A 23,188-nucleotide genomic window follows, 5' to 3' on the forward strand; every position below is an offset into this window, starting at 1 on the left:
GACCTGAATGCAATCTGCTAAAGTGATAATATTAAGCAAAGAGGCTTTCTGCAGCCGAAACCAAGAGGATTCTCCTGGTGTTTATCTTAATAGATATCTTAATGGGGCACTACTACTACTTTTGCAGTAGTAATTGAGGCTCTCCTGTTGCCGTGGCATGCTATAGGATTGTAATCAAATAGTTATGGTTAGTTTGTGGATTTATTCCTGCCCCCCCCCCTTCCATATCATGATATCCTGCTTTCCTTTCCCTGTTATCCTGTTGTTAAGAAGGATTCAATTCTCTTTCCAATTGACTCCTTTCTGGGAAACACATTTTCCATCTACGAAGACAGACTAGTTCATTGCGGCCTGAGTTTTTGTGGGGAAGGGCTTATTTTATAATGCAATTAGCAGATGAGTACCGTAGAGTGTGTATATTCATCTTGCCTGGGCTAAAAGGGATATCAAAGACTCGATACAATCTTGATAGGTGACTGTTCTTCATACTTCTATGAGGAGTCTAACGTATAGTGCTGCAGTTTGGTGATGCCTCAACCACGCACCCATCGGTAACAAACATCTCAGACCCTTGATTTATTAGAAATTAGAATGTGACAGTGTATAGCAGACTTACCCAACATGGTGCCCTCCAAATGTTTGGGACTTCAGCTCCCATTAAACCCATCTAGAGTCCCATCATGCTGGTGGGAGCTGTACAGGAGTCCACCAGGTCGGGGGAAGCAGGTGTATAGGACTCTTAGCCATAGAAGCCAACTTCTAGGGGCCGAGGGGTCTTTGGCCCCCAATAAAATATTTGAGGGGGCTGCCTCCCTCAAAGTTGATGGGCATTGCCATTCAAATAGTCTGCATGCGCCTTGTCACATAATTGATTATGTGGGTGGGACTTACCTGTCCCCCCTCCCCCAATATTTTATTTTGTGCTCTTAGATTTTACATAGCTTTGCAGTAGAAGAAGTTTTTGCAGGTGCATTTTGTCGAGCAGAATTAGGGGAAAGAAAGAAAGCTGCATCCATGGAAATCACTTCCTCTGCACACAAAATATAGAAGTTCTGTTGTCCTTTGTGTCTGGCAGTTGCTTCTGATATTGTTTATCAAGCATCTTTCATTTTTTGAAGTCTTAAGGCAATAGCCCTAAGCATACTAGGCAGTAAATTCTACTGACATCAATATAAATGATATGCATTGGATCAGACTGTAAGTTTAAATTCTTTGAGCACAGTTTGCTTAATATTTCTGATCATTCAGTCATCTTTTACAAGGTTTCCATTAAACGTCTATTCTTTTACTGAGTTATTGTGAGGGGGGAAAGAAGATTAAGCTGTGAGGTCTGGAATAAAGATGGTCTAAACAATAAAATACTTATTGCATAGGCTGAAATATGATACATGTTTTTGTGCAGTGACATGTTGGGTTGAAATACAAACCAACAGTAAAGGTAAAGGGACCCCTGACCATTAGGTCCAGTTGTGACCGACTCTGGGGTTGCGGCACTCATCTTGCTTTATTGGCCGAGGGAGCCGGTGTACAGCTTCCAGGTCATGTGGCCAGCATGACTTAGCCGCTTCTGGCGAACCAGAGCAGCGCACAGAAACGCTGTTTACCTTCCTGCCAGAACGGTACCTATTTATCTACTTGCACTTTTATGTGCTTTCGAACTGCTAGGTTGGCAGGAGCAGGGACCGAGCAACCAGCAGTACAGTACCCTTAAGAGGAATAAAACCATCAAATCAGCTAAAATACTATCCTCCAAAATATCTGGGCAAATTAAAAGGTTTTTAACTAGAGCATAAAGAAAAAAGAAAAGATTCTATTGTCAGTGCCAGGAGGCCATTTCACAGAGTGGTGCCACCACCGAGAAGGCTCTCTCTATATAATATACTCCTCTTAAAGGTGGAACATAGAAAAGGAACTCTGCCTGCAATCTTAGGCTATGAGAAGATTAGTCCAGCAGAAGGCACTAAGATCCTGAACTGGGCTCAGTAATGAATAGGGAACCCTATGTAATTCCTTTTAAGCTTATGTAACATAGCTGCATTTAGGTAAACTAATCAAAATCTCACTGATGCTTGCTTTCCCTTGCTTTTGTTTTTGCCTTGAGATAAGGCCATGAAACAAGATATGGGTTTAAAGGGCCACAACTTTATTGCTAGTACTCCAGAATGTATAAAGAGGTAGGAATGAAACACCATCTATCATAATAAATAATGATGATTTCTGAATGACACCACTCTGGCACAACCTTACTTGATTCTTGCTGTACCTGGCCTGCTCACCAAAATGCAGGCCGAGGAAGCACCTGTTTGCTTCCAGGGTGAAAAGGCAACCCTTTCTCCATCCTTTAAGCCGGCTGGCAATAAGAGGTAAGAGTGCCCCAGTGCCATGTTGATGCCATACAATGCTCAGAAGGACAGTCAATTCCAGTATCCCTCCCTGCTTGTTGTACTTGCCTATTGATGCCAAAACAAGCACCAATCAGCTGAAATGGAAGGAAAGAACCACTTGGGGGACAGTCACAATATCATTTGTCACTTGGTTTTCTTGTAGTTGAATGTGAGAAGCTGGTTATTGGGTGAAATACAGATACTGTTAAAAAATAACTGAAATAAATTATTGCTTTTTTAAAAAAAGACACTGCACTGACTGTGCAGTTCTCTAGGGTTTCAGATGGGAGTTTTTCATGTCCTACTTAGAGATGCTCAGGACTGAACATGGGACCATGTGCTGTACTACAGAGCTACTATAATGGCTCATTAACATTTGTTAGTCAGCATTTGAAGCTTCCATTACTGAACATAAGCAGTGAGCTTGCATGTGTGAAGCATCTTTGGTTTGGGGAAAAGTAACATGACAGATGTCATTCCTTCTTGTTGGTAGTCACAGATCAGAACTGGGCCAGACCACAGTTGTTGCCAAACCATCAGCTGCTATCCATACTTCCTTCTAAAGGTTCCCTTTCCATTTCAAATGCTATGCTTTACATCAGGGGTCAGCAAACTTTTCCAGCAGGGGGCCAGTCCACTGTCCCTCAGACCGTGAGGGGGTCGGACTATATTTTGAAGGGGAAAAAATGAACAAATTTCTATGCCCCACAAATAACCCAGAGATGCATTTTAAATAAAAGCACACATGTAAAATAAAAGCTCATGTAAAAACTTTAAAAACACGCTGATTCCCGGACCGTCCGCAGGCTGGATCTGGCCCCGGGGCCTTAGTTTGCCTACTCATGCTTTACATCTTTGCACAGTTCTTTCCCTAACTCCTAGTTGATGGTACTAGCTTATTGCTGTTACTACATGCTGTCCAAAACTTTGTATTACTTTTTGAGCTTCTTAAGATGTTTGGAGCACTAGCTCACATTTGGCAATGTATCTGATGAACAATGTGGTAGGGATAACAATTTATATTTCTTCATTATTCTAATGAATGTGTGTGATTTTCAGTACTAGGAGAAATATCAGTTGTTGCTCTCATCCTTTATCTTCCTTATCCGATTGCTATCTACTTATTGCTATCCTATCCAATTGCATCACCCCAAAATAATAACTATCCGTAAAACATGTTAGGCACAATCCAGAGAACAATCTGAAGTCCTGTGGGTTTCAGTGTAAGAGATACTACTTCATTAGGCCCAATTTCCCTATTGACATCAATGTGGCTTAAAAGTGCTTCCTTGGCTGGTTTAGCCCTACTGTTTATGTGAAAGTAGAATGTAATTGTATCTCTTTAAATACTGCAGCAAGCAAGACAAATGGGCTGCAGTCTGTACTCTAAGTCTCTTTATCTGAAGCATTCTGGTATCAACAGGACAATGGAACCTTAGTGGGTCTACTTTTCTATTGCCTTTGCAGCTGCAGAGTGTTTACATTTTGCATTACATAATGCAAAGTAAATGCAAACTACGGAGAGCATCATTGCAAACATGTGTGTCTTCCTTAAATCTAAATACCATAGTGCCAAGGGAAAGCTGGTGAACAATTTAAGCTCTAGTATCTTCTGTATGGTTGTCAGATTTCCTTGCTTGCTTTCCTCTCATGGGTTGTCTCCACAATAAGGCTGTTAAAGCATTCTTTAAATAGTGTGGTGCACTTTAGCAGTAGCAAGCCTTTACATGCACCATTATATTAAAGCACTTTACAGGCAATGAAGTAATTGCTTTAAGTAGAGTATGATCAATTAGGGCTGTGTAGGAATATTTAAGTAAGTAAGCCCTGGGTATGGTTTGAATGGACTTTGTGTGTCAACTGTCTCTTTAAGAGCCATGCCTGATCTCCCCTCCCTTCTCCATGTGATTTCATGTTTAATTCAATGGGGACTAGTTGATATCTTATGCTTTGTACACATTACCATTTACTCCACCTCGGACTGCTGGTATTTGAAGCTGAGTACACATGATGGTAGCCACAATCCTTGGGTATCTTGTAGCTTCTTGAAAAGTAGTCCTGTTTGATGAGCTATACCTCAGACCAGCTTTCTTCTGATTAGAAAACTTAAGCTTAGGTGTGTACATTTCAGGCAGCAATTGCACACGAGCAAGTGACAGATAGCAGCTCCAGTGAAGTGGAGTTCAGCATGTGGAAGCAAATCAGGTAATGGGCACTGGGTGGAGACATTTCTGTCCGCTCGCTGGTCTTTTCAGCAGTATAAGAATGTGACTTGGAACCCATCAAAGGGGGTGCCTGTATAGTAAGTTCTGTTGTTCAGCAATAAATGCAACTATTCAAGTTCTCCTGATTAGGACAGACCTGTGGCATTGTTTCATCACCCATATTGTTTTCAACTGAAGGTAGCTTACAGCTAAAATAGAAACAGCTAAAAAGCAATAATTTAAAAAAAAATTACACACACACACATGCAGTGGTGGCTGCATGCTAGTACTTTGGCTCATCTTCATTGATGCCTGGATGTCTCTTAGTACAAATCCCAGGAGAACTGCTCCACACTTCTCATATTTATTGACTCAGTTACTCCATGGCATGGATTTCAGAGCTGTTAGACTTTGTGGAAGAATTTGTGGCTCTGATATCCCACTCCACGTACTGGTATAACATTATGGGAGTATCGAAAAACATATAATCCACTTAATTACTCTGAGCATGTGTGCATGAGAGAGTTTGTCTGCCTATATTTCAGTCCTGTAAATTGTTTAGGCAGGACATTTCAGCACCTGTGTGTGGTTCTGAGTGTCTGCCAAAACTTATTTTTCCTCTAACCAAGGATTTGGAAGAACTTGTTTCCCTCTTCTGTGCATAATAGCCTTCCAAATTCTGATAAAAAGTAATGTGGTTTGTTTCTCTGTGTTTCTGTCAGGGGCTGGCTGGCTGCTGAGAGCAGTCAATATTGGCTAATGACACTACTGTATCAACCAGCTTACTTTCAGTAGTCATGATGCTTTTTTTTAAAAAAAAATGCAGATTGATGTGGGAATAGATTGATCTCCTCATCCCTGCTTGTGGCACAGGGACTAAAGAGCTGGAGTTTGGCACACAGACCTGGTTTAGGCCTTCACAGAACTCTTTCAACGTCTGCTAAAAATGTTGTTTAGACCAGCCTACCCAGATGCAGTGGCGTAGCGTGGGGGGTGCAGGGGGGCCCGGCCGCACCGGGTGCAACATCTGGGGTTAGGGCAAATCCACGGGTTAGGGGGTGCAAATCCACGGGTTAGGGGGCGCAAATTACTTGCCTTGCCCCGGGTGCTGACAACCCATGCTACGCCACTGCCCAGATGCTTAGAAACTTCAGGCAATTTTAATCTGTTTCAGTATTTTTACGTTTGCATGCTTTTTTCTTGATTTTTCTGTTTTATCTTTTTTAAAAAATTGATAGTTACTTTCAAATAACAAAACATACCTATATTAGGAAAACAGAGCTTAGTAGTTGTACAGAAAAGAAAGAAAAGTAGTGGCTGATGGTTGTAGTTTGAGACGTTCCAAGAAAGGCAATCAAATGAAAGTGTCTCTCCATAAGGTTTCAGGAGTTGATGGAGGGTGAAAGCCATGTTTGATTGTCTTAACAAAGTCAATAAAAGGATACCATGTTGTATAGAAGTCGTGAGTCTTTTCCCTCCCAGATCAATATTCCTTTTGTGAAATGGTTAATTAGTCCTTAAGCACAATGTCCCATACTTGTGAAATCCAGGCTTCAAAACAACAACAACAACATTTAATTTTTAATTTATTTATTTTTTGCAACTGCTACTCAGCCTGCAGTTAGTAAGTGGAGAACAATGTCTTTATTGGTTATGTTCTTAATCTGAAGAGTAAAATAAGATAGCAGGGCTAATTTTCGGTCTGGTTGTAGCAATTGTTCAATCATTTGATTAATTGTTTGAAAAACTTTTTCTCAAAAGGGAATAATTTGGGGGCAAAGCAACCACGTGTGTACTAGATAAATTGCATTCGCGCAAGCAAAGGTTGAATGTGTTATTACTAATTCTATATAATCTATCTAGGCACATGTACCAGCAATGTGCTATCTTTAAAGTATTTTCTTGAGTTCTGATTGAGATTGATCCAAGTGGTAGCTTATTTCAGGCTTGTTCCCAGATTTGTTCCTCTAATTCTTCTCAAAAAAATATTTTCCCCATTTTAGTTTTAATGAAGTGAGAGGAAGGGTAGTCAATTTTGTGAGGATTTTATATAGTTGGGAGATGATTTCCTTTCCCAGTGGGTTTGTTCTGTTGAGTAGCTCAAAACTAAGTTGCATAATGCTTGAGTCTTTATATTTGGATATAGAAAATGTATAATCTGGTGTATCTATAACCAGAGACATATTACCTCCCAATATAAAATTTGTTTTTGGAGCTGCAAGGGGCTTTTGTTCAGTGCAGAAGTCTTTGAGTTTATATATTCCCACCATTTCCCACCTAGCAAATGAGGCTGATTTGGCTGCTGTGTGAAAGAGTTATTGAAACCAAAAGGGAATCAGACGGGCTTACCTCCAAATATTATAAGACATTGAAAGATCACTTGATATACCCACTAATGGAGGTTTGCAATGAGATTATGGAGGGGAAGAAAGCACCGGAAACGTGGAAAGAAGCTTTCATCACATTGATACCTAAATCAGAATTGGAAAAGACACAACTTAAGAACTACCGCCCCATTTCCCTTCTCAATGTGGATTACAAAATTTTTGCAGACATTCTAGCAAACAGATTTAAAAAGGTTTTAAGTGATGTGATCCATAAAGATCAGGCAGGCTTTCTCCCAGGAAGACATTTGTTTGCTAACACAAGGAATATTATTGACATTTTGGAACTTCTGCAAACAAATATTAATACAAGAGCAGTGTTAATATTTATAGATGCGGAGAAGGCCTTTGACAACATTTCTTGGAAGTTTATGAAGAAAAACTTGGAAGGGATGGGAGTGGGACGGGGTTTTGAAAATGGGATAGATGCAATTTATTCAGAACAAAAGGCTAAATTGATAGTTAACAATGTGGTGACAGAAGAGTTTAAAATTGAAAAAGGAACACGACAAGGTTGCTCTATTTCCCCTCTGTTATTTATTTCGGTCCTGGAGGTGCTCCTGAATATGATTAGAGGGGACCGGTTGGTGGAAGGAATTCAGGTCGGAGCGAAACAGTACAAACTTAAAGCCTTTGCAGATGACCTAGTTTTGACTTTACGGGAGCCAGAATCTAGTACGAAAAGGGCATTACAACTGATCCAAGAGTTTGGTCGGGTGGCAGGATTTAAATTAAATAAACAAAAAACTAAGGTACTGGAAAAAAATTTGACAACTTCAGAGTCAGAAAGGTTTCAGAAAGAGACAGAATTAAATGTGGTGAAAAAAGTAAAATATCTAGGGGTGAACATAACAGCAAAAAATCTGAGTCTATTTAAGGATAATTATGAAAAGTGTTGATTAGAAATCAAGAGGGACTTAGAAAGTTGGTCAAGATTGAAACTTTCCTTGTTGGGCCGAATTGCTGCTATAAAAATGAATGTATTGCCAAGGATGCTGTTTCTTTTTCAGACTTTACAGATTGTGGACAAAATGGAGTGTTTCGGGAGGTGGCAAAGAGATATTTCTAAATTTGTCTGGCAGGGCAAAAAGCCCAGAATTAAGTTTAAAATATTAACTGATGCCAAAGAAAGAGGGGGGTTTGCCCTGCCAGACTTAAGGTTGTACTATGAATCAGCAGCTTTCTGCTGGCTGAAAGATTGGCTGCTTCTTGAAAACGCTGATGTTTTAGACTGGGAAGGATTTAACAATGCTTTTGGTTGGCATGCATATTTGTGGTATGACAAGGTTAAGATTCATAAGAATTTCAAGAATCATATTGTCAGGAAAGCAGTGTTTAATGTCTGGACAAAATATAAAGACTTATTAGAATACAAGACCCCCAGGTGGTTATCACCTATGGAAGCTAAAGCAGTGAAAAGACCCAATATGGAGGTTAAATGGCCAAAGTATTGGGAAATATTAGAAAGAGATGGAGACAATTGGAGATTGCAGAGTATGGAGAAACTAAAAGATAAAGTGCGAGATTGGTTACATTACGCTCAGATTAAAGAGGCTTTTAAATTGGATAAAAAGTTAGGATCCCAGGTGGAAAAATCGAAATTGGAAACAGAACTGTTAGAACCTAAGACTAAATTACTTTCAAGAATGTATAACATGCTGCTGAGGTGGAATACACAGGATGAAATGGTTAAATCAGCTATGATAAAGTGGGCACAGGACACTGGGTATAATATCATGTTTGCTGACTGGGAAAAGTTATGGACCACCGGTATGAAGTTTACGGCATGTAATGCCTTGAAAGAAAATATTATGAAAATGATATATAGGTGGTACATGACCCCAGTCAAGCTAGCAAAAATATATCACCTGTCAGATAATAAGTGTTGGAAATGTAAGGAAACTGAAGGAACATTCTTTCACCTCTGGTGGACTTGCCCTAAGGTTAAGGCCTTCTGGGAAATGATATATAATGAGCTGAAAAAGGTATTTAAGTATACCTTCCCCAAGAAACCAGAGGCCTTCCTTTTGGGCATTGTTGGCCAGAGGGTGCTAAAGAATGATCGAACATTATTTATGTATGCAACAACAGCAGCAAGGATACTCATTGCTAAGTATTGGAAAACTCAAGATTTGCCCACGCTGGAAGAATGGCAGGTGCAACTGATGGACTATATGGAGCTTGCAGAAATGACCGGCAGAATTCGAGACCTGGGAGAGGAAGCTGTGGAAGAGGATTGGAAGAAATTTAAGGATTATCTACAAAAACATTGTAAACTATATGAGTGCTAGGAAGGATGACAGATTTGACTAACAGGGCCCATTAAGTTAGTTGATAGATATTATGAGAATGAGTGAACTTCATGAGAAAAATAAATTTTGAATAAACATCGTGTTTAAAATTAGATATTTAAGACCTAGATAAAAATTTTCAAAGTTAGGGACAAAATATTGGAAATGTGTTCAATAAGAATTGAAATAAGGTGATAAGTTGCTGGCTAAAGCACTATAAATTTGGAACGCAGGAGCGTGAGATGTGAGGAAGTCCAAAGGATGAAGAAAAGATGGGTACTGCAAGATGTTAAATTCTATGCTTGTTTTTTCTTATGTTTATTTTCTGTTTATTCTGTCTTTTCTCTATTGTATCAACAAAACTCTTAATAAAAATTATTATTAAAAAAAAACAAAAGGGAATCAAAAGGTAAGCGTTTCAGTCTCCATTGCTTCCATATGGTCAAATCTGATTTTAGAAAGGGGTTAATAATGTCTGTTGGTGTCTTGTTGTCCATTTTCTGATAAGGGAATAAAAGCATAATGCCGTGACCTCTATCATCCTCCAGTTTTAACCATGGGAGCTGGCATAAGCCTTGGAAAATCAAAAGGTTATTGTGCAAGTGAGCAGAGTCTTTATACCATTTTAGGATAGGTATCACTATACCTCCTCCTTTTGTGACCATTCTTTCTTGACCAGGGGTTGGCAAAGCTTTTGTGACTTGGGCTGGTTCACAGTCCCGCAGACTCTGCAGTGGGCCGGAGTGTGTGCATGCACACATGCAGGCATTCATGCGCAAACACTATTTCTGGCACTCCTTCCAGCACAGAGGAAGCATGCACAGCTTCCCATTGGCTGCAGGAGCTTCCTGCAGCCAATTGAAGCTGGCCAGAATCATGGAAGGCGGTCCCTGCTCTGCTCTGCGCTGGTTTAGCACGGCACACGGGAGCCAACTGAGAGGGGTCCATGGGCCAGTTAAACAACCCCCATGGGCTGCTTGTGATCCATGGGCCTTAGGTTGCCACCTCCTGTTCTTGACTCTATATTTTTTGGCAGCTATTAACATGAAATATGGGTATGCTTATTGGTGAGACTTGGAATAAGTAAAGATGGCTGCAGTAATAGCATCATTTTTTGCTATAGAAGCTTTGCCTAGCCATGAGAATGTTAGCATTAACCAGTTTTTTTTAAGCTTAGTTGTTAATTTTTTTTATCAAGGGCATAAAGTTCAATTTTTATAGTTTAGATAAATTCTTAGGTATGTTCACTCCCAGGTATTTAAAGTAGGTAGTAAAGGTAAAAGCTAAAGGACCCCTGTAAAGTTAAGTCCAGTCAAAGGCAACTATGGGGTGTGGTGCTCATTTTACTTCAGGGGAGTGGGTGGCGTTGTGGTCTAAACCACTGAGCCTCTTGGGCTTGCTGATTGGAAGGTTGGTGGGTAGGTAGTACAGCGTTTCAGGCTAGTTGTTTTCTGACTTTGCCATTGTAGGTTTGACAGGGTGTATATACACTCACTCAAATTAGATGAAGTTAACAGTGAAAGATACCTTGCTATATAGCAAGCTGAGGCATGACAGCAGGTAATGAGGTTTCAGGAACAGAAAGGAATAGCACAGCATCATCTGTGATCATATTGATAAGATTTCCCCCCCCCCCAAATAAATAGAAACCTTTTACAATTATCATTTGCTTCCAGTGCCAAAGCTCAGGGTTCTATGGCCAGGCAAACAGCAGGGGAGACAGTTGGCAGCTCTGCTTCATGCTCTGGCCTTGGAAATGTCAAAGAGCATTCCCCATTCACGAAAACCAGGGTCACTGACTCATAGTATAAATAATCTTTTGTAAGCCACTTTCAGGGTTTTTAAATATAATCAAGTATTGATTTTATGAAATAAATAAACAAAACAAAGTTTTGAACATCTCCTGTAGAGAGGTGCATGGCTAAATGGGATTTTCAGATTGCAGATTACTGTGTTGGTTTATCAATTGGAATGACAGAAAGAGAAAGTGTGATCAAGCCTTTACCCTCTTTCGACAGTTTCAGTGTAACATCTGAAACAGCAGCTTGGTAAACCCCCCCAGCAGAGATGCTTGTCTACTTTATTCATCCCACACAGCAGAGATGCATAAGTCAATATGTTGGGCATTACATCAGAAGCGTAGCTGGGAAAGTGTAGGAATCGCTTGAGAATCCTGTGTCTGACTGCTTCCTTTTATGTCCAAGGCCAGCCTCAATTGCACTGTTCGGGATATTTGATTATACAGTAGGTTCTATTTACTGTGCACTCTGCTTTTGCTGTGGATGTGTATTGTAGGCAGTTCTTTGCAAACCTACTTGCCACAGGTGACAGGAATCAGGCTGCTGATCACAAGCTTCTTTTCATGTTGAACCAAATAAATGTGTACTATTTGGATTCCATACACATAGAGTGTGCTTTCAGCAAATCCACTAACTTGACTAGTTCAGGATTCATATACCTTGGTGTGAATGGAACATCCTATACTATTGAATATGTGCTTTTAAAAAAAGAGAGGATTGTATCCACTACTCAGAATTAGCTGAAATGTGAACATAACCATTTGGGGTCAACAATCACATAGTTATTCTTAAATGTGGGTAAGATTGTCTTATGGGTAGCAAGACAAGCAGAGTATATTTAAGGTTTGGTGCTCAGTTATTGCAAGAAATGCCTAAAGCCCTTTCAATAATAAATAATAGTTTAAAGTATAGTAATTAACGTATTTCAGCGCATTCAGTTTCTTTGGGAATGAAAGAGATCTGAATTAAGTTTCCTAGTAAGATGTTCACTCGCAACACCATATTTGCAGAGAACTCAAGGCTGATGTTAGTCTAAGCTCATTAAATAATGCTACTGGCATGTGCAGATAGAGAAAGAACTCCTGCTGATTCTGCCATAGTTTCTCAATGGAGGAGTGATTACAGCTGATTAAAAGCAATGAGCAGGGTTTCCTACGTTATGGCCTTCATTAGGAAATTTATTGTTTTGCCGGTTCAGAATCGGACTGTAGGACATGAGTGGGTAAAATGGCAGAATCCAGTAACACACCTGCCTCTCCAGAAATGATTGCCAAGGATAGAAGAGGTCAAATCCAATACTATCACATTAATAATATTGATTGAGAAAGTTTTGTGCTGCACCTTCTTGTATGCTAGTACTGTTTGAGGTCATGTGTACATTCCTATGCTGCCTGCTAGGTTCATAATGCATTTTGGGGAGGTATAGGTAGAATGCATTTGAGTCTCATTTCATGATTGAGATTATCTCAGGCCTTGTGAAGCTACATAGCAATTGCAATGTAAGATGAAAAACTAAATGTTGTCCAATCAAGCACTGGATAACCATAGACCCTACAACTGCATCACTGCTTCTCACTACTGGACGATATTATAGATCCCCACCCCCTGCAGTTTCTACCTCCAGTGTGGATTTACATGTCTTTGAACAAGTACAGTGGTACTTTGGGTTACATACACTTGAGGTTACGGACTCTGCTAACCCAAAAGTAGTACCTCGGGTTAAGAACTTTGCTTCAGGATGAGAACAGAAATCATGCAGCGGCGGCGCAGCAGCAGCAGGAGGCCACATTAGCTAAAGTGGTGCTTCAGGTTAAGAACAGTTTCAGGTTAAGAACAGACCTCCAGAACGAATTAAATTCTTAACCCAAGGTACCACTGTATTGTAATGCAATGGAGAGATTCCCCGCCCCCATATCACACGTATTATTCAAATAATGAAGAAGTGTCATACGATTTCTTTTTTATATCTCCTGTAATAAGAAATAAAAGTTCTAGTAAGTTCATCTGTATTCAGATGGGTGGGGGCAGGGTGGTGTTCGGTCTAGATCTCACACTGGCTTCACAAATATTTTTTGCACAATTCCAAAAAAATTATCACACCACCACCCAACTCCCATGAGCTCTCTCAACCTCCCACCATGAGTCCCTGAATATTCTGTTCCACAACTGCCAATCTTTCCCCCATTTTCTGATGGTGGCTGTAGTGAGATTTTGCTGGAGGCTCTCTCTTTCCTTCCCTCTAGACCTGAAGGATTCATTTGCAGCCCAGGTGCCAGGACCCTGGGATGTGAACTTTTCTCAGGGTAGCTGAGCAATTTGGATGCTAGATGTTGTTGGTGCAAGAAGCTTTGGGACTTGTAGTTTCGGCAGCCCCCTCCTTCTTGCAGCCTGTTTTCCAGGAATCAGCTTTTCAAAGCAGATGCTTCACTGAGATTTTTCTGTTGCTTTCCTTGGCCCTGAGGCATTATTCCATTAGAAACGAGAGGGTCCCCCATGAGATGTGGGCTTTTACTGCAAAGCAGCAGAGTTTTATTTCTTCAAGGAAAGATTTTGAAAGCAGGGTGTGAGCATATTTTCTGAGCCTCAGATTGGCTCAGGAGATAAATTTCCATTAAAAAAAAAAGTCGGGGGCAGGTACACAGTTTGGGAAGCTCTGGAATCCAGTGCTTTCCCCTGATACCTGGGTGGTGATGTTTGCTAGTCATGCCTTTCTTCCAGCTTTGCTCAGTTGTAGCCTTTTCTAGAGAGGATGGTCTCAGCCTCCATTATCTGTGCATTAATTGAGCACCCTTCCTCAGACTGGACTACTGCAATGGTCCCTACTAGATATGTGTGAAAATGGCAACTTGAACTTTTTCAAAGAGAAACTGGGGAAGCCATTTTATGTAAATTATCCAAGGGGAGGAGAGATTATCTAGCACTTTCTTGGGGTTGGAAAAGCTCAAATACACAGACAGATAGACAGACAGATAGACAGAGGAAATGATGGAGGAGGAGATGGCCTTATTTGTCCCCCTGTAAGTTACCAAGGTGACGCAGGTGGCGCTGTGGGTTAAAGCCTCAGCGCCTAGGACTTGCCGATCGAAAGGTCGGTGGTTCGAATCCCTGCAGCGGGGTGCGCTCCCGCTGCTCGGTCCCAGCGCCTGCCAACCTAGCAGTTCGAAAGCACCTCCAGGTGCAAGTAGATAAATAGGGACCGCTTACCAGCGGGAAGGTAAACGGCGTTTCCGTGTGCGGCTCTGGCTCGCCAGAGCAGCAATGTCACGCTGGCCACGTGACCCGGAAGTGTCTCCGGACAGCGCTGGCCCCTGGCCTCTTAAGTGAGATGGGCGCACAACCCCAGAGTCTGTCAAGACTGGCCCGTACGGGCAGGGGTACCTTTACCTTTTACCTTTTAAGTTACCAAGATGTTCCCCACCAAGAACTGACAACAAAATTGAGGAAAACATTTGGCCCACTCCTAAATTAGAAACATTTTATACCCTTTATAATGTCATGTGCAATGGGATTTTTTTCAGCATCCTGTATTACCTTGGCCATGTCACCTTTGGTTTCTATACACTTTATTTTTTCACAATTTTGATTGTTATGTAGTATCTTCCATTTGTTTTGTGATGGTTTCAAGGTCCTTTTGAAAGCATTTTGGACTTGCTTAATTGCTTGCACTCTTAAATATTCAGTAGTTTGTCTCTTCACATTTCTCTTTTTGTGTTTTAAAAGCCCAGGGTGTGATTCATGTTAGTTTGCAAGTCTTGATGTGAGCTTTTTAGACTCAGGGTTAGGATTTAAGTCCTTCCCTGCAGTTAGAGAACTAAAAATAAAGGAGCATTATTTTGCATGCCCTGGCTGGATCACATGTCCCAGGCAGATGATGTTTGTGGTGAGCTTTGCAATCTGCTACTCCCACTGGGGCCTTTTCTATTGAATGGACTAACTGAATGAGTCAGTTCCATGGCTCTCCAGGAATTTTCAGCAGAATAATTGACAAATGATCTGCAAAACATTCCCCCCCCCCCCAGCGTGCATTAGATCAAGAAATATCAATGAACAGTATATGATCCACAAACCAATTGAAATGATGTACTTAATTTTGTTTGTGTGGAAGCATGTGATGAAACAAGCATAGGTGAGTTGTGGACCGCAGCCCTAAAGTTTAATTGTGTATGGGGGGTGTAATATTTATTTACTTAATTGTGCATATTTTATAATTGAGTTATGCTTGCTGCATGGGGATGACTTCATTAGTAATTTTCTTTGCACTGATCCAACACAGTGGATTTGTAATAATTTAGTACAGGATGGTTCTTGACCATGCTTGCTGGAGCTGGTAGCAGTTGCAGCCCAACAACACCCGGTAGTCCTGTGGCACGCACTGGCAGAAACTGCTAGTACGGTGGGAGAATGTTAGGGCTGTGGCAAACTCAGTTGGCAGCTTATATTCACTTCATTGTCAGTCCCAGTCTGACAAGAGCATTACTGTGATGCATTAAGTAGAAACAATCTGTTGTAATCAATGGAGAGCTCAACACTTCCACTCACATTTTCCCCTCCAACCACCAACTTCATTAATCCTCTTCAGGCACGCAGGTTCATGGTCAATGTAATAAACAAGGGGACAAGGAGACTAGTGTGTCAGCTCTGGTCCCATTTCCCATCTTGTTGCTCTCCATGTGTTCAAGAGTGACTATGTGAAGCAGAGAGCCTTCTCCATCTGCTTAGGTTCCATGTGCATTTTAGAATCCTGTTTTGTTCCAGAGTTGTAAAATGTGTTATGAGTCTTCATGGGTATAGAACAGGCTTCCTCAAACTCGGCCCTCCAGATGTTTTTGGCCTACAACTCCCATGATCCCTAGCTAGCAGGACCAATGGTCAGGGATGATGGGAATTGTAGTCTCAAAACATCTAGAGGGCCAAGTTTGAGGAAGTCTGATATAGAAGGTTCCTTGCTTTATACAGTTTCCCTCGGGAATTGTGGAGAAAGCAAAGATCGCTGGTGGTGGACTGGAGACCACACACTCACCCCTGCAGCCCTCCCTCATGTGTTAACGCAGAATCTCAACACATGCAGAGGGTTATTGAAGGTGGGATTCTGACTCACTTGAACTCCATCATGGCACAGTTCTGGGACTATATAAGGATCCACAAAGGAGCACAGTTCTTATGTCAAGATGTGAAGTGCATTTCTACACCAGTCAACCCTCTTGTCTTGCAAGCTGCAGCATACAACAGAGAATTCTTATAACAGGGAACCTGAACAATTTGCTGAAAGGGATTACTTTGTACAAATAACAGCCAGCCAGGGCTAAGAACAAAGAGGTGGGAGCAGGTAAATAACATTCCTCTCAGAATACTTACAGAGGCTGTACTGTGAGACCAGCAAGTGGCAGGAATGCCAGCTCCACCACTGCAACCAGGAGTGCCCAACGGAGATACTACACACAGGTAAGCAAAATAAGGGCTTAGCAGGGTTGGGGGAGGCCTATGCCCCAGAACTGACCCCTGGACACCTTTCATTCCTTCCCTTGGCTCCAAGTGGTGCCTAGAGCACTCACACATGCATGGTCATTCTGTCCTCCTACAATGTGGAAAGTATCTCCCATATTGGGCAAATAACTACTGTGCAGGAAAGGCAATGCTGTTGGAGAATGCCAATCTTGACCCATGAGGCAGGGTGAAGTAGCTGCCTCAGGCAGCAGAAGTCCCCAAGGGAGGGCCCTGCCTCGCTGGCACCTCTGCCATTGGGGAGAAAGCAGCACCAGCATTGGTATCAATTTGTGGGGACATCTTGCTAGAAATCGGTGCCAATGCCAGCACCTCTTCTGCAGCAGTGGTGGCACAACGGTGCAGAAGTGGCAGGGTGGGATGGTACTCCCCAACTTGCCTCATATGGCAAAACGGGGTATGTCGGCCGTGGGGAATGCAGAACTCACATACACCCGGGTAAGTTTTCATCACACATTAGCGAAGGTTCTGGGTAGCCTTGCTTAGGGACTATCAAGCACATCTTCACTGCTTGCTACCATTGGTCAAGAACACATGATTATTTTTTTCCCCCTTGCAGGCTCAGAATCAGGAGATAATGGAGCAGAACAAAATTGCTGAAGACCATTCCAGTAGAACTTCCTCCATTGAACTTGAGGAGTAAGTATTGCCTGGGTACGTTATTTTGACACACCGATTGGGGCTGGAAGAGCATGCAGAATGGGAAAGCACTTGGGCTGCAGCATTCTTAAGCACACACTTGTGAACCTCACTCACATGAAGCTGCTAGCCATTATTCAGGACTCTCCTCATCGCCTTCCTTTCTCTCTACAGGCAACCTGCTGAGGCAAGGATGTTCTTTCCCTTGCCACACCACACAAGCAAGACCTACAGCAGCAGTGACCAATGGGAAGCCAGCTGATCCTATCAGGGTTTCCTTCTTTTATCTCCCTTAGTTCCTGCTAGTTGCAGAAGTGCATAGCAGACAGGAAAGCAACTGATGAAGTACAGCATTGCCTAGCTTATGGATGTGATGATGGGGAAAGCTGCCTTGTTTCAGAGGCATAAAGGCCAGGCAAGAGAAAAAGTTTGGCAATCTTTTTGTGTGTGTGTGTGTAAGTGATGCTGTCAGTACTTACTGTGCCTACAATTAAGAGTGTGCAATAAAAACTGTGAGTGTCCCATTTGTGCTTCTGTATTCCTAATGATGAATTGATAAGGAAAATGCCTCCCCTTGTTACTTGTCAGATGTTTTCAGGATAGGGCATACACTGCTACATGGAAAAAGGTTCTTCACCCCACACCAGGACAGAAGAGAGTGAGATAGCCACCTCAGAGGCCTATGCTGGGAGGGTAGGTGTGCTAAAGAACGTGGCATTGAATTAAGAAACAATTGTCAGTCTAGTCCATGGGTAGGCAAACTAAGGCCTGGGGGCTGGATCCGGCCCAGTCGCCTTCTAAATCTGGCCTGTGGACAGTCCAGGAATCAGTGTGCTTTTACATGAGTAGAATGTGTCCTTTTATTTAAAATGCATCTCTGGGTTATTTGTGGGGCATATGAATTCATTCATTTTTTTCCCTCCAAAATATAGTCCGGCCCCCCACAAGGTCTGAGGGACAGTAGACCAGCCCCCTGCTGAAAAAAATTGCTGACCCCAAGTCTATTCAACTTCTGTGAGAGGAATTGGCGGTGGCAGTGGGGACAAACTTTGGCCAAACAAAATTCAGAAATACAAAATCCATACATCAAAACTGGGTTCCGAAATCAAAAGTGGATTAATGGAGAATTGCTATTGCCATTGGTTTCTCTTTGGCAACAAGATAAGGTATTTTGGAATTCCAAAACCCGAGGAGACATTTAAAAGAGGCAAAGCTGTAAGTTTCTAGTCCGCACTTTCTTGAACTGAATCATCTGCCATTGGATCAAACAGATAGCTTGTGATTAAATTTGTCTCCAGAAAAAATGAGTTTTACACTTTGATGGCATCTGCCATGGAATTTCTGTATGTGCTGTTTCTGCCCGGATGTCGTACACAGTTATTCAGCATCACCATGAGATACAGGGGGTCAGCTGATTCCTTGGGGATAATAATAAGAGATTCTTGTTCTTCTATAGATAACCATCTCAAATTTCTTAATTTATGTAACTTTAATTTTCATTAGCATATTGAGTTTTCAACATTCCACTACACAATAAAAGTATATTGTACCAAAGAAAAAGAACAAGAAACCATGCAGTCATTAAGGAGAAAGAAAAATGGTAAAAATAAGCCAACAAATAGGGATTAATTACTCTCAGTTCATGAATCAGGACAATGCTAGTTGCATCCACTGTGACGCTTTGGCAAATAGAAAGGGCTGACTTGGTGGTCTTTGTTTTTGTTTTGATTGGGTTCCTGTCTGTCTTTTGTAAGTTTTAGCGATTTTAAATTTGGAGGTTTAAGTATAATATGTTGGTATGGGAAACTGTCATGTAACGGGCCAATGGCCGTAATAAAGATCAATCCAATCCAATCCAAGGGGCTGACATTTCGCCGAGGCTTACACTGGAGAAAGGGGTGGTGGAAGGTGATTTTGGCTGATTGCCCCTTTCCCTTTTAGTCACAAACACTGCTCCAGAGAGTGTTCCAACCTTCCAAAGTAGGTTTTTTTTGGGGGGGTGGGCTGCAGAGGGTGAATAATTGGTAAAAATGACCTCCATCATTGTTCCTCAGCAGAAATGCTTAGTGAGCAGATTAACAGGAATGGGGAAGGGCAGTAGCTCACTGGTAGTACACTGCTTTGCATGCAAAAGGTCCCAGATTCAATTCATGGCATCTTGGAAAAGTCTCAGTGAAATTGCCAGAAAGTAAAAATGAAATTGCTCTAGGTGGAACAATGATCTGATTGGGTATAAGGCAGCTTTCTGTGCCCTTTTATAACCAAACCCAGGAAAATAAGTTACACAATGTAAGACATTGTTATACTTACTGGGTGGGACAGTGTTCTGCTGGTTCTTATCAGTAAATAATAATGTATAATAGGGTGAGATTTAGAATGCGTTAATTTTAACACCGCCAGTATACAAGTGCATTTTTCTGTCTTGGCATGATTCAAAAGAAATGGTTAATTTGTACTTAAATTAATTTGTCTTTTATTTTCAAGATTAGCAGTCTCTCTCTAAATTCTCCAGTACGACATGTTTTCTTTGGCATTTGTTTCCCATCTGTTGGGTTTTAAAGTTGACTAGCTTGATTTGTTTTGCAACCTGGCTTGTGCTTGTTTGTTTGATTGTTTGGTTGTTTAAGGAATTAATTAGGTTGAAGAATAAGAACTTTCAAATCTGCACAAGTTTAAAAGAAAGACAATGTGATGCAGTGGGTCGGCAGTTGGGCTCAGACTGGGGTGATCAGGCTTCAAAACCCGACTCCATCATGAAGCTCTCTTCATGGACCAGTCTCACTCAGCTTAACCTACTTCACAAGCTCCTTGTGGGGAGAAAATGAGGGTCATGTAAAGCCCCTAGAGCTCATTGGAGGAAATGTGGAGATATATATATATCTGAACACACTTAATACCTGCAGATGAAAAAAGCATGTCTCCATATTTCTTCCATGTCATCCTCCACACATCTCCAAAGCAGTGTCTAGATTTAATACAGCCAGACAAGAAACATGAGTTCCCACCCATGTGGTATAAATAACTCAGATTTACACCACCTGTGTTCTAGCTGCCAGCCCCCTGTTTCATTGCATGCAGGTCACTGGAGTACCATGGAGAGCTACGTGATCCACGTTACTCAGTGGGAGTTCTGACATGGAGCCAGGGGTTTTGGTGCAGTGGGAGTTCTGACATGGATGCCAGGGGTTTTGGTGCAGGGCCCGCTGCTTTACCACTTTTAGTGTACACACATTCTGGCAAACCCTTAAAAATTGTCATTTATAGTCTTTCAACCATTAGGGCATCACTTCTAACCATTTCCTTTAATGTAGTATGTGAGAAAAATTATACTGTGTGTATGTAGGAAGCCTGTGTATTTTACTTAAATATTAGCGTCTTGTCACCTGCTAGACCTAAGAAAATATGCTTGTTTCCTGACACTAGATTTTTGCTAGAGCTGAAGAGAGTCAACTAGTCCTTCCTCCTTCCCTAAGGCAATATATATGGCATGCCTGGAGCAGTCCTACAACCTTTGTAGTCAGTTTATTGCCAGAATCTTCAATTTCTTTTTATGGTTGCTCCTCTACATATTTTATCATCCTTGAAACTTCTCATTCAGGGATCCCTCTCTAATTGTGGCTCTACAAAATGAAAATAGTATGTGAGATTTTCCTTTCCTTTTGTATTTTTTTGGCTTTTCATTTTTGTTATCACAAATTCTTTTTCCTCCCTCTGCATGAACAAAGAAAGTTTGATTATGGGTTTATATACAAGACTCCCCCTTACAAATTTCTGTGAAAGGCTTATAAAATAAAATCAAGAGCAAGTGAAAATAATTGCAATTAAAAATTTAAGAATACAAGAAGATGCAGAAATACAAAAGTCAAAACTTCACCAGGGACTGATTTGATCACAACAATGGGACATGCTTCTGGCTAGACATATATAGAGATGTTTGGTTAAGCCTTTGGCTCAAATAGGAATCCCTAACTGTAATTTGTAATTATCAATGTGCTTGATAATTTTTCATAACAATTGACTTTTGGGGTGGTGTGTGACTTATGTGTGAGAGAGCCATCTATTTGCTTTGTGTTGTCTGGCACACCTGGTCTCTATTTGTGGTATATTGGCTTACCTAAACTGATTGAGAGACCAGGAACTGGACGGAAAATCCTCCCTTGGTTGAACTTAATGTGTAGTTGTACATTACAATTCTAGGCCATTTCCAATTAATGTTGAAGGAAGCTGGAAAATCTAGCAGAATATGGAGAAGGCCAGGTTAGAACATAATGCGCTAGCATCTCAGGCACAACAAATCTTCAACCTGGGTAGAACATTCAGTCACTTTCTGAATGGACACAGTCCTAGCAGGACTGATCACATTTCTCTCTCCTAAATATCTGAACTTCCTCTAATATTCTTTTGCTGGATTAGTTCTGCTCATGTAAATTCATCCCAGCTCAGCTGAATGAGTCAATGAGAGCTGGAGGGAGGGAGGGAACCCAATCAGAAACATGTTTCTGTTCATCAGACCTAAGAGGAAGTCTGAAAAGGAAGAGGAAGAGAACAGAGGAAGAGCAGAGATGTGCTGAAATAGAGATGAATCCTTTTCTAGCCTGTATCAGAGTTGTTGATTAACTTCCTACTTTCCTAGATCAGAGAGAACACCACATCTGGTGTTCTGAATGTACCCTGCTCAAAGTAAAGGGCATAGTGCTTAGCAATCCTTCTGCCTGGATGCCAGAAATAGTATCTGAACTTTTAAGCAAAAAGATAATATATAGATGCGTCCTATGAGGTCATAAGTAAAAGATGGCTAATCTCTTTGAGGTACATAGCAACTGAAATACAAAAAGAAAGAGGGAAGAGATAGCTTATCATGACATTACTATGAAGCCTGAAGGGACAGGTTGATGGTGTGATTAGGAATAACAAGAATCCCAACTGACGAGTGAAATGTTAAGGTCCCAAGGTATTCTACAGAACTGCATGCTGTTAATCAGTGTATTTCCATCTTAGTCCTTGCAACAGTTCAGGTTATTAGAAGCCAGAGGCAAGTCAGGCAATCCAGCCTCAGAAGGACATTTAATGTGCTAGCATATTTCTTCACAAGCCTTTAACCTAAGTGATAATTAAGAGGTGAAAAATGTGCTTTGAATGATCTCTATAGAAGTGTGCTTGTGATATATGTTGGGCGTAATAATAATCTACACTCGGGTGAAAATGCCTCCTTCGTATTACTTTCAAGATGTGACCAATACCTTTGTTTTCTAAGCAGGGTAAATAGTTGGCCTGGGAGAACCAAAATCTTATTTTCGCCTGCCTAATGGAGTGCTGGTTGAAATGGAGTGACCCCAGATACACTCCTCTGAGATCCTTGGGGTTGGGTGGAATACAAATGTTATAAATAGGCATTGCTTGTTGGCAGTAACTTGTGCTGGGGGTTAAAAGAAATTTTTAACATCATAATTATGTCTTCAGATCTTCAGTGCAGGAGAGCCTGTGTATTTCACAAGACGAAAGGAATAAGTTTCTAGGAAAGCCTAAGTAGCTGCAAACAGCTGTACCGAATCTTAAGCAGTCCTTTTCCAATATTGGCCATTATCTGATGCTATGGAGAACAGAACAATTATGTGGTACTCTGCCCCCTGTTTCTGACAGATTAAGGTCCAGAAATTTGAGGCATGAGGATGGAAGGGCTTGATCCTTTGACTTCCAGTCTTGATTTCTAACACCTCTTATAGTTTTCTCAGCTCATTTTTTAATCTGTAATTTTAATTGAATTTGGGGGCAATGTAACAATGTAACAATCATATATCCAGTTTACCCTACCAGCCGTCCTTCCCAAGTCCACCCCAGTCTCAGGGCACCCCTACAAAAATGGGGAAAGTATCAGAGCGGTTAGTAGTTCATTCAAAAAATAAAAATTACCCAGTCTTCACTGCTAAGGCATTTTACATCCCTTGTGTAGTTGCTTTTGCATTTTAAAATCAGTCCATAAAAATT

At 41.2% G+C, this 23,188-nt stretch overlaps 1 protein-coding gene across 5 annotated transcripts in view; it reads left to right on the plus strand.

Moving 5' to 3' along the window:
* Window positions 1-23,188, plus strand: part of LRRC4C (leucine rich repeat containing 4C) — a 621,269-nt gene that overhangs the window by 488,175 nt on the left and 109,906 nt on the right. Inside the window, exon 1 of one of the 5 annotated variants that reach the window (XM_079951503.1) lies at window positions 14,984-15,188. The exons of the other annotated variants lie outside the window; for them this stretch is intronic. The gene's annotated coding sequence lies outside the window, so the exon portion shown is untranslated. Of the gene's footprint in view, window positions 1-14,983; window positions 15,189-23,188 lie in introns of those variants that run through there. 5 annotated transcript variants of the gene reach the window in all.

The sequence above is a fragment of the Podarcis cretensis genome, assembly GCF_951804945.1.
Source record: "Podarcis cretensis genome assembly, chromosome: 1".
NCBI classification, from domain to species: Eukaryota; Metazoa; Chordata; class Lepidosauria; order Squamata; family Lacertidae; genus Podarcis; species Podarcis cretensis.